Consider the following 13,663-nt stretch of genomic DNA (forward strand, 5'->3'; position numbering starts at 1 on the left):
ATTTCATCCATGAACTTAAAAATGATGGGGACAAAGTACTTTCTTTTTGTGGTTCCAAAGATCAACTAGAATATCTTTTTGCAAAGCCATTAGGCAAGAATGTATTTGAATTTCAAAAAGAACAATTAGGCATTGTAAGTATCACTACATGTAACAATCAATATTAAGAGGGGATGTTGAGATATTAAGCTCACTATCCATTAGGTATCATCATATCTGATTGTGTTCTCTGCTAGGTGTCATAAACAGTCCAGTTTCACATGAGTTCTACTCCATAGGTGTCGAATTTTACTTCAGTAATTTATTATTTATGTTTAAAATGTTATGTATTTAACCATTTTGAATATTGATAAGAGAAATATATGCTCAAATTTTCGATGAAATTTTGGTGAATCCAGCAACAAAGTTTGCTCATGACAGTTAAGTTGTCATTGGAGCAGTCAATGCTATGGTGAATCTAGTAATTAATATCTCTTATGTAAAATTTGATGAAGAATTGTTGGCTAATGATGAATGGTTGAAGGTGATGCAACAAAAACATCATATAGACATGATGTTATTCAATGAGAAAAGCCCACTTAAGTCAGAGGAAGACAACTTGTCTGTAGCAACACGAGTTAGTTGAGAAGTGAACGACACAGAGACAGATACATAGATAAATGAAAAAACAAAGAAGGAAACCTAAAAATAGAAAACATAAACGTAGGCAAAAGTAGAGTTGGGAGTGCAACAACATAAATCTCTCATTACAGAGGAGAAGGAACTTAACCAATGTGGTTTTCTAAATGTTTTTAATTCTAAGATTTCCACTGTGTAGGAACATCGAATGATTATGAAGAACAATTAAAATTCCTTGAAGTATGGCTTGCAACATCATGTCTAGATGAGGTTTGCATAGAAGTTGTAGAAATGAATGTTGAAGACATCATGCATGATGAAGAAATTAATGAAATCTTCAGGTATTGGAGTCCTGAAGAGATGAAATTGTATTATGGTGTTGCAATATATTGATGATGAAACGTGCATTACATAATATAATACGTGGCAACATCCCACATACAAGTAGTTTTTTTAAGAAGTCCAGAACATGCTTAGACAACCTCGAAGAATAAAAGACCTGCACCAGCAAATGAAGAAACTGAGGTTTGAAGTATACAACAAAGAGAAAAAGTTGGAACAATTTAGAGGCTATATGATCTAGAAGAAGAGAAGAAGTAAATTAAATGTAATTAAAGTCAATTTTTTAAATTGTAAAATTAACTGAGACATAGACTAGCAGGTGACTTAATTAAATTTTATGTGGCTGAAAATTAAGGGGGATTGTTTGGGATTCTAATTCCAACCACTTGTTAGGTGTCAAAAAAGTCCATCCAAGTGTCACAATTTAGTTTCAATTAATTCTAATTTAGTCGTGTTTCACTCTAGTCATTTATTACTGATATTTCCAACATAATCTTATATAAGTGGTTTGTAATACTGGGAAGAGTAGTCCTCTGCTCCACATTCTGTTCTCTTCATTTTTTGTCAGAAATGGGATTTGCAATTCTTTTAACCCAACATGAAAAAGACATAAGCATGCAAAATATATTTAACTAACTTACGGATAAGGAGAGGATAAAAAAAAGAAAGACAACTAGCTGATACATATTTCTTTTAGGTCAGTTTCTTACAGTGCTTTACAATGCAATGGTTTGTTGGATTCAGGCCGAAGCGATGTCCATGTTTTTACTTTTTAGGCTATTTTCGATTCATTTTGGCATATCTTTGAGTGAATTTTGTGTTAGATATTTATTGGAAAATTGTTAGATATCTATTTGAATCGCAGATTTCAATAGTGTAATCCCAATAATTAAAATGTTATAATGTTTTAAAAAAAAATTCCTTCCTTCCTTCCTTCCTTCCTTCCTTCCTTCCTTCCTTCCTTCCTTCCTTCCTTCCTTCCTTCCTTCCTTCCTTCCTTCCTTCCTTCCTTCCATCCATCCATCCATCCATCCATCCATCCATCCATCCATCCATCCATCCTAAACAACAAAACGTTACCATATTGAAAAAAAAATCACATCAGAATGTTTATTGTTTATTGTAATGATTGTCTTTATCTACGAATAACCATACGTTTCTCTTTCTTTAATATTCCATGGTAAATCTATTAGGTTTCTCTTTCTTCAATATTCAATGTTAAATCTATTTTTACGTGAAAAATTAGTCAAAGTGATGAGCAGCACTTCCATTTGCATTATTCTCAATCATGGACAGTAACGTCAATGTTATGTCGTTGTGTGACCCTCCCTATCCTATTCTTTATTTTGTCTCATTCTCTGTTCGCTGTTTTTACTTCTCATCTTTTACGGAACTTCCCAGCACATTCTCTTTTCCAACCAAGTTCATTATGGTATCTTCCTTGCTTGCTAATGCAGCAAGTTATTTACGAGTACCATTGAAGCACGTTTTATTCTGCATTAAGATTGACTTTAAATATTGATTATTCCAGACTGTGTTTGGTTTCTTATCGACATAACTTTATTCCAAAATTCTGAGAGTTATAGGGATTATCACCAAGACGAATATGGTCATTTGTCATCTCAATCACTATTGTATTCTTCTTTCTTTTTCAAAGTTCACGATAGTTTAGAATATATGTCCACATACACATACATATACACTAATATAGTATATCGATATTTTCTTTTCATTTATATTGAACTATGAAAACATATAAAAGGAGTTGTCTATAATGCGATTTTTTGGAGATTCCGGTGACGGAATCCGGCGGAAGAAATTCAGGTTAAATCTTGATTTGTTGCAGTTAAAATGGTTTTTCAACTGCATATTTGGATTCAGCACCCTGGAAAACCCCTGGGACGCTTTCATTGTGCAGAAACTAGCTATCAAACTTGCGATTCCAATAAATTCCTGCCGGATTTCGACCGGAAAAACCTGTCGGAAAGGCTTTCAAAAAGTCGCATTATAGACAACTGCCATATAAAATATATAAAATAAAAGTTTGGGAATATATTTAAAGTGGGAAAATGAATTACTTAATAATTTTATTTAAATATGTGTTGTTTTGAACTATTTAATAAATTTATATATTAAAATAACAATTTTGTGATGATTATATGCTTTGTTAAGAAGATTATAGGAAAACATTATTTTCTTGAACGATTTCATTAAATTTTATAAAATCTCTTTAAAGTATTTTATTAGATGATGTTATTTTAGTAGCACAACTATATAGTAAATATGACTGATATATGGAGGTTTATATACAACCACATTAATAAATATTATTAATAAAAATATTGTTAATTAAATATGGTTATTAATATATTGTATATTAATAAATTATTTATTTCATAAATATTGTTATTTAATGTAGCATTTTATTCATTATTAATTAATTAATTAGTAATTCAATATATAAAGAGTTTTTTCGGAGAAGTCATATTGAAGATTTGGGTTAACGTGTTTCGAACCAGCAAGTGTGGTTCATCTTCACGACACGATGAAGAAATAGATCTAGGAATAGGGTTAAATAGCAAGACAGGTCAACCTAACAGCTAGAAGAAAACGACTATGTTTGACTATGGGAGGGAGAGGGGACAGATTGGTAATATTTAAATTAATAAAATATATATAAATATATAATTTATAATTTTATTAGTTAACCAACTAACGGTTATATCTAATAATATTCAATTCATATTTTTTTTATTTTTATTTTTTTAAGTAACAAAAAATTAAAATTAATAATATCGATTGAATATATATATATATAAAGGTTCTTAATAAACACCTACCCATATTAATAAGTAATCTAAATGTTAAATTGTGTATATATGACAACAATATATATAGTTCACTCTGAATAAAAATTAATATAAAATTGAATATATGGTTTATATATAGTTTATATATATATATATAGATATATATATATATAATAATAATTCCTTATTAATGAATTAATTCAATAAAAAAATCATTATTAGTTAATAATGAATAGTTAATTCATTAATAATTATTAATAATTCATTTTTCATTTTTCATTCATTATTATTTAATTCAATCCAACGGAATAATATTATAAACAAAATGGAATAATAAACCCAAGGGATTAATAATAATAACCCAAGGGATTATAAACCTGAGAAGGTAAAATTAAAATCAAGTGATGAACCAAAAAGATTAATATTATAAACCCTAGGTATATAAGCCCTAGTATAAATACTATAAACCCTAAAATAAACATGGTTGACCATGTTTTACCATGTCTCATTTTCATACGTAGACAATCTTTGTCACAATGCGACATTTGACCATGAAATAATGAAATAATATTTTTCACAATGTGACATTGGACCATGGTTGCACATGGTTGAACACAGTTATAAACCCAAGGTATTTATATTAAACCCTAGGATTAATATTATAAGTCTTCTGAATAATACTATAACCGAGAAATATGAACCATTAAATTGATAAACACAAGACATTGGTATTATTAACCCAATGGATTAATTATAAAAACCCAATGTATTATAAACTCAACGGAATAATATTAAAACCAAGGGCTTAATATTACCAACCCAAGGTATATAAATCGTAAGATAAATATTATAAACTCAAGGGAATAATAAACACAAGTGATAAATACTAAAGTCCCAATGGATTAATTTTAATGTTGAGACAATCTTTGTCACAATGAAACATTGGAAAATGGTTGACCATGTTTGATTTACATATTGAGACAGTCTTTGTCATAATTTGATATTGGACCATGGTTAACCATGGGTTGTAAATCCAGGGTATATAGACCCTAAGATAAATATTACAAACCCTAAAATAAACACAATTGGCTCTGCTTTATTTTCATATTGACAAAATCTTTGGGACAATGCGACGTTGGACCATTGTTGACCATAGTTATAAACTAAATGTATATAAACCCTAAGATAAATATTATAAACCTTAAAATAAACAAGGTTTCCCACGGTTGACCATTGTTGATTTTCATATTGACAAAATATTTTCCATAATGCAACATTGGACTATGGTTTACCATGATTGATTTTCATATTGAGACAACTTTTCTCAAAATGTGACGTTGGACAATGCTTGACAATGGCTGACCATGGATGACCATTCTGCCATAATGTGACATTGGACCAAGAGACAAACTTTGTCACAATATTACCATGGCTATTTACCATGATTGAACATGTTTAACCATGGTTGATTTTCATACATAAACAATATTCGTCGAAATGTGACATTCGAACATTTTTGACCATGGATGACCATGATTGTCACAATGTGACGTTGGACCAAGAGACAATCATTTTCATGATGCATCCATGGTTATTCACCATTGTTTACCACGATTGGCGATGATTGACATTGGTTTATTTTCATATTGAGATAATATTTGTTAGAATGCAACATTGGAACAAGATTGACCATGGTTGGTTTTTATATTGAGACAATCTTTGTCACAATTTGAAATTGGAGCATGCTTTACCTTGACTGATTTTAATGTCGAGATAATATTTCTCACGCTATGATATTGGACCTCACCAATGGTAATAAACCGAAGGGATTAATACTAAAAACCAAATGGATTATCAAACTAGGCGAGTTATATTAAACCCAAGGGATTAATATTATAAACCCAATGTATATAAACCCTAACATAAATACTATCAACCTTAAAAAATACATGTTTTTCCATGGTTTATTTTGACATTGATACAATCTTTGTGACAATGTGACATTACATGGATTACCCTGGTTGACCATGGTTGATTTTCTTATTGATACAAACTTTATTAGAATGTGACATTGCACCATGGTTGCGCATGTTTGAACATGATTACAAAACAAAGGGATTTATACTAAACTCTAGGATTAATATTATAAACCTTATAAATAATATTATACCCTAGGAATATGAACCATTGGATTGATAAACCCAAGGGATTAATTCTAAAACCCCGATGTATTATAAACCCAAGGTATATAAACCCGAAGATAAATATTATAAACCCTAAAATAAACATGATGACCACGTTTAATTTTCTTATTGACAAAATATTTGTCACAATGTGCCATTAAACTATGTTGACCATGTTTTATTTTCATATCGAGACAACCTTTCTGAAAATGTGACGTTGGACAATGCTTGATCATTGTTGAATTTCATATAGAGACAATCTTCGTCACAATGTGACATTGGACCATGGTTGACCATGGATGACCATATTCTCACAATGTGATGTTTGACCAAGGTACAATGTTTGTCACAATGTGACCATGGTTATTTACCATGGTTGAACATGGTTTATTTTCATACTAAAAAAATATTTGTCAGAATGAACCATTGTAACATGGCTGACAATGGATGGCCATGGTTGTCACAATGTGACTTTGGACCAATTGAAAATCTTTGTCAGAATGTGACCATCATTATTCACCATGGTTTACCATGTTTAATTTTCATATTGAGATAATCGTTGTCACAACGCGACATTGGACCATGCTTGACCTTGATTAATTTAAATGTCGAGACAATCTTTCTCACTCTATGATGTTGGACCTCAGCAATGATATAAACCCAAGGGGTTAATACTAAAACCCAAGGGATTTATATTAAACCCAAGGGATTAAATTATAAACCCAAGGCATATAAACCCTAACATAAATATTATAAAATCTAAAATACAAATGGTTGACCATGCTTTACCATGGTTGATTTTTATATTGAGATAATCTTTGTGATAGTGTGACAGTAGTCCATGGTTGACCATGGGTTATTTTTACATTCAGACAATCTTTGTCACAATGTAACATTACACCATGGTTGTGCATGGTGTACCATGATTATAAACCCAAGGGATTTATACTAAACCCTAGGATTAATATTATAAACCTTATGAATAATATTATACCCTAGGAATATGAACCATTATCTTGATAAACCCAAGGGATTATTTCTAAAACCCCAACGTATTATAAACCCAAGGGAATAATAAAGCTAAGGGATTAAAACTAAAAACCCAAGGGAATAATATTAATCCCAAGGGTTAAATAATATAAACCCAAGGTATCCAAACCCTAAGATAAATATTATAAAGCCTGAAATAAACATGGTTGACCACGTTTGATTTTCTTATTGACAAAATTTTTGTCACAATGCGACGTTAAACTATGGTTGACCATCATTGATTTTCATAATGAGACAACCTTTCTAAAAATGCGACATTGGAAAAAGCTTGACCACGGTTGACAATTTTTTACTTTCATTTGACACAATCTTTGTTAGAATTCAATGTTGCACCATGGTTGACCATGGATGATGATGTTGTCACAATGTGATGTTGGACCAAGAGACAATATTTGTCACAATGTGACCATGGTTGAATATCGTTGACCATGGTTGATTTTCATACTCAAACAATATTTGTCAGAATACGACGTTGGAAAATGGTTGACTATGGATGGTGATGGTTGTCACAATGTGATGTTGGACCAAGTGACAATCTTTATCGTAATGTGACCATAGTTATTCACCATGTTTGACCATGATTGACCATGGTTAACCATGGTCGATTTTCATATTGAGACAATATTTGTCATGATAAAATGTTGGAACATGGTGACCATGATGTCTTCTCATATTGAGACAATCCTTATCAAAATGCGACATTGGACAATGTTTAACCTTGATTGACTTAAATGTCACAACAATATTTCTCACACTATGATGTTGGACATCTTCAATGGTAGTAAACTGAATGGTTTAATACTAAAAACCCAAGGGATTAATATTAAAGCCAAGTTATTAATATTATAAACCAAAGATATATAAACCCTAACATAAATACTATAAACCCTAGAATAAACATGGTTAACCAGGTTTTACCATGGTTGATTTTTCTATTGAGACAATCTTTGTGACAATGCGACATTCGGCCATGGTTTACCATGGTTGATTTTCATATTGAGACAAAATTTGTCACAATGTGACATTTCACCATGGTTGCGCATGGTTGACCATGATTATAAACCCAAGGGATTTATATTAAACCCTAGTATTAATATTATAAACCTTATGAATAATATTATACCCTAGGAATATGAACCCTTATATTGATAAACCCAATGGATTAATGATAAAACTTAATGTATTATAAACCCAAGGGAATAATATTAATCCCAAGGGTTAAATATTATAAACCCCAGGTATATAGAACTTAAGATAAATATTATAAACCATAAAATAAACATGGTTGACCATGGTTGACGACAACTAATTTTCTTATTGACAAAATCTTTGTCACAAGTGACATTAAACTATGGTTGACTATGATTGATTTTCATATTTAGACAACCTTTCTAACAATGTGATGTTGGAAAATGATTGAAAATGATTGATTTTCATATTGAAACAACCTTTGCCAAAATGCGACATTGGACCATCGTTGATCATGGATGACCATGTGGTCACAATGTGACATTAGACAAAGAGACAATGTTTTTCACAATGTGACCATGGTTGAACATGATTAACCGTCATTGACCATGGTTGATTTTCATATTGAGAAAATCTTTCTCAGAAGGTGATGCTGGAACATGGTTGGCCATGGAAGGCCATTTTTGTCATAATGTGATGTTGGACCAAGAGATAATCTTTGTCAAGATGTAACGATGGTTATTAACCCTGGCTAATTTTCATATGCGACAATCCTTGTCACAATGCAACGTTAAACAATGGTTGATCATGACTGATTTTATTGTCAAGACAATCTTTGTCACAATGTGATGTTGGACCATGGTTAATTTTCATATTGAGACAATCTTTGTCACAATGCTACATTAGACGATGCTTGACCATGGTTTATAAAACCATGGTATATAAAATGTAAGATAAACACTATTAACCCTAAAACAAACAAGGTTAAAATCTTGGTTTACCACAGTTGATTTCAATATGACAATCTTTGTGAGAATGCGACGTTAGACCATCGTTGACCATAGTTTACCATGGCCGAGTATGTTTGATCATGGTTATAAACCCAAGGTATATAAACCCTAAGATAAATATTATAAATCTTAAAATAAACATGGTTGACCATGGTTTATTTTCATATTGACAAAATATTTGTAACAACGTGACATTGGACTATGGTTGACCAATTGATTGATTTTCATATTGAGACAAACTTTCTCGTAATGCAACATTGCACAATGGTTGACAATGGTCGACCATGGTTGAACATGGTTGACCATGGTTGATTTTCACACTGAAACAATCTTTGTCAGAATGCAACGTTGGAACATGGTTGACCACAAATGGCCATGATTGTCAGAATGTGACATTGGACCAAGAGACAACATTTGTCACAATGTGACCATGGTTATTCACAATGGTTTACCATAGTGAATTTTCATATTGAGACAATATTTTTCAGAATGCAATGTTGGAACATGGTTGACCATGGTTGATTTTCATATTGAGACAATCATTGTCACAATGCAACATTGGACCATGCTTGACCTTGATTGATTTAAATGTCGAAACAATCTTTCTCACACTATGACGTTGGACCTCAGCAATAGTAATAAACCCAAGGGATTAATACTAAAAATCCAAGGGCTTTATATTAAACCCAAGGGATTAATATTATAAACCCAAGGTATATAAACCCTAACATAAATATTATAAACTCTAAAAGACACATGGTTGACCATGCTTTACCATGGTTGATTTTTATCTTGAGATAATCTTTGTGACAATGTGACAATAGTCCATGGTTGGACATGGGATATTTTCATATTGAGACAAACTTTGTCACAATGTGACATTGCACCATGGTTGTGCATGGTTGACCATGATTATAAACCCAATTGATTTATATTAAACACTGGTATTAATATTATAAACCTTATGAATGATATTATACCCTAGGAATATGAACCATTATCTTGATAAACCCAAGGGATTGTTTCTAAAACCCCAACGTATTATAAACCCAAGGGAATAGTAAAGCTAAGGGATTAAAACTAAAAACCCAAGGAACTATAAACCCAAGGGAATAAAATTAATCCCAAGGGGTAAATATTATAATCCCTAGGTAGCTAAACCCTAAGATAAATATTATAAAGCCTAAAATAAACATGTTTAACCATGGTTGACCATGTTTGATTTTCTTGTTGACAAAATATTTGTCACAATGTGACATTAAACTATGGTTGACCATGATTGATCTTCATAATGCGACAACCTTTCTCAAAATGCGACGTTGGAAAAAGGTTGAGCATGGTTGACAATTTTTTACTTTCATTTGACGCAATCTTTGTTAGAATTCGACTTTGCACCATGGTTGACCATGGATGATGATGTTGTCACAATGTGATGTCAGACCAAGAGACAGTATTTGTCATGGTGTGACCATGGTTGAACATGGTTGACTATGGTTCATTTTCATACTAAAACACTCTTTGTTGAAATGCGGCATTGCAAAATGGTTGACCATGGATGGCGATGGTTGTCACAATGTGACGTTGGGCCTCAGCAATGATAATAAACTGAACAATTTAATACTAAATCCCAAGGGTTTTATATTAAAGCCCAGGTATGAAAATTATAAACCCAAGGTATAAACACTAACATAAATACTATAAACCTTAGAATAAACCTGGTTAACCATGTTTTACCATGGTTGATTTTGCTATTCATACAATCTTTGTGACCATGTGACATTCAGTCATGGTTTACCATGGTCGACCAGGGTTGATTTTCATATTGAGACAAAATTCTTCATAATGTGACATTGCACCATGCTTACGCATGGTTGACCATGATTATAATCCCAAGGGATTTACATTAAACCCTAGTATTAATATTATAAACCTTATGAATAATATTATGCCCTAGGAATATGAACCCTTATATTGATAAACCCAAGGGATTAATTATAAAACCCCAAAGTATTATAAACCTTAGGGAATAATATTAAATCTAAGTGATTAAGATATAAGCCCAAGGTATACAAATTCTAAGATAAATATTATAAACCCAAGGGAATAATAATACCAAGGGATTAATACTACAAACCCAAAAGATTATAGACCCAAGCGAATAATATTATTCACAAGGGCTAAATATTATAAACGCTAAAATAAACATGGTTGACCAAAGTTAATTTTCTTATTCACAAAATCTTTGTCAAATGCGACATTAAACTATGATTGACCATGATTGATTTTCATATTTAGACAACTTTCTAACAATGTGATGTTAGACAATGCTTGACCATGGTTGATTTTCATATTGAGACGATCTTTGCCACAATGTGACGTTGGACCATCGTTGATCGTGGATGAACATGTTGTCACAATGTGATGTTCGATAAAGAGACAATGTTTGTCACAATGTGACCATGGTTATTGACCATGGTTAAACATGATTAACCGTTGTTGACCATGGTTTATTTTCATATTGAGAAAATATTTCTCAGAAAGTGATGCTGGAACATGGTTGACCATGGATGACTATTGTTATGCAATGATGATTATTAACCATGGTTTATTTTCATATCGATACAATCCTTGTCACCATGCAACATTGAACCATGGTTGACCATGATTGATTTTATTGTCAAGACAATATTTGTCAGAATGTGATGTTGGATCATGGTTGACCATGGTTAATTTTCATATTTTGACAATCTTTGTCATAATGCTACATTAGACCATGGTTGACCATGGTTTATAAAACCAAGGTATATAATCTGTAAGAGAAACATTATTAACCCTAAAACAAACAAGGTTAAAATCTTGGTTGACCACAGTTGATTTTAATATATAGACAAAATCTTTGTGAGAATGCGATGTTGGTCCATGGTTGAACATGGTTGATTTTCATATTGCGACAATATTTGTCACAATGTGCCATTGGCCCATGGTTGACCATAGTTAACCATGGCCAACTATCTTTGAGCATGGTTATTGACCCAAGGTATATAAACCCTAAGATAAATATTATAAATCTTAAAATAAACATGGTTGGCCATGGTTTATTTTCATATTGACAAAATATTTGTCATAGTGTGATGTTGGACTATGGTTGACCATGATCGATTTTCATATTGAGACAACCTTTATGATAATGCAACATTGTACAATGGTTGACAATGGTTGACCATGGTTGATTTTCATATTGAGACAATCTTTGACACAATGTGACATTGGACCATTGGTGACCATGGAATACCATGTTGTCACAACGTGATGTTGGACCAAGAGATAATTTTTGTCACAATGTGACCATGGTTGAACATGATTGACCATAGTTATTGACCATGGTTGGAGATGATTAACCATGGTTGACATTTTCTTATTTTGATATTGTGACAATATTTGTAAGAATGCAACGTTGGAACATGGTTAACCATGAATGACCATGGTTGTCACAATGTGACGTTTGTCCAAGAGACAAACTTTGTCACAATGTTACCATGGTTGACAATGATTGGCCATGGTTGACTATGGTTGATTTATATATTAAGACAATCTCTATCAAAATGCGACGTTAGAAAATGGTTGACCACGGGTGATTTTGATATTGAGACAATCCTTGTCATAATGTGACATGAGACCATGGTTGACCATGGTTGACCATGATTAATTTTAATGTTGAGACAATATTTGTCAAAATGTGGCGTTGGACCATGGTTGACCATGGTTTTCATATTCAAATGTATCTATGTCATAATGTGACACTGGAAAATGTATGACCATGGTTGAGCATGATTTATTTTCGTAATGACAAAATCCAATGATAAACCCTAAGATAAGTATTATAAACCAAGGTATATAAACCCTATTATAAATATTATAGATACTAGAATAAACATAGTTTATTATGGTTGATTACATATTGGCACAATCTTTGGCACAATGTGATGTTGATCCATGGGTCACCATGGTTCATCATGATTAATTTTCATATTCAACCAATATTTGCCACAATGCAACGTTGGACCATGGTTAACCATTCTTAACTATGGTTGCCAATGATTGAATACGACTAGCCATGGGTGTCCATGGTTGATTTTCATTTTGAGACAATGTTTGTCTAAATGTGACACTCGACCATGGTTGATTTTCATATTGAGACAATCTTTAATACAATTTGACATTCGACCACATTTGATCAATTTGAAATTTGACCACAGTTAACCTATTTTATTTTTTTTGCTAAAGCAAGTGTTGGTCCTTCTATTATCTTAGCACTAAAAAAATAGATTACATAAAATACAGCGCACCCAAAGAGAAAGAGGGCTAAAAAATTTAGAAATCACTTCAAGCTTTGGGAAAAGAGTCAACATCTCGAGAACCAGGCCTTGGGCCTAAGAAGAAAACAAAACACACCGCCTCCACTACCCGAACTATGATCCAAGATCAAGCGGTCGAGGGTCAAAATGGACCGAAAACATGTGGACCCGAAAAAACTTTTAGCGAACCCAAAGAGGGGGAGTAGAGAGCACAGAATAAAGATTTTGGGTCTGATAGGGAAGAAAAAGGATCACCCGGACCCACTAACCTGCACATCGAACCTAAGCCATCGATATTTGGCTACGTGATCCAATGGCTGAGGAAA

The 13,663-nt window shown here is 32.2% G+C and overlaps 1 pseudogene; it reads right to left on the reverse strand.

Annotated features, from left to right (window-relative positions):
* Nucleotides 1-13,663, reverse strand: part of LOC149218851 (uncharacterized) — an 89,154-nt pseudogene that overhangs the window by 58,658 nt on the left and 16,833 nt on the right.

Source organism: Pinus tabuliformis, chromosome Q (assembly GCF_031772625.1).
Source record: "Pinus tabuliformis cultivar Carrire ecotype Pingquan chromosome Q, CPIR1, whole genome shotgun sequence".
Taxonomy (NCBI): domain Eukaryota; kingdom Viridiplantae; phylum Streptophyta; class Pinopsida; order Pinales; family Pinaceae; genus Pinus; species Pinus tabuliformis.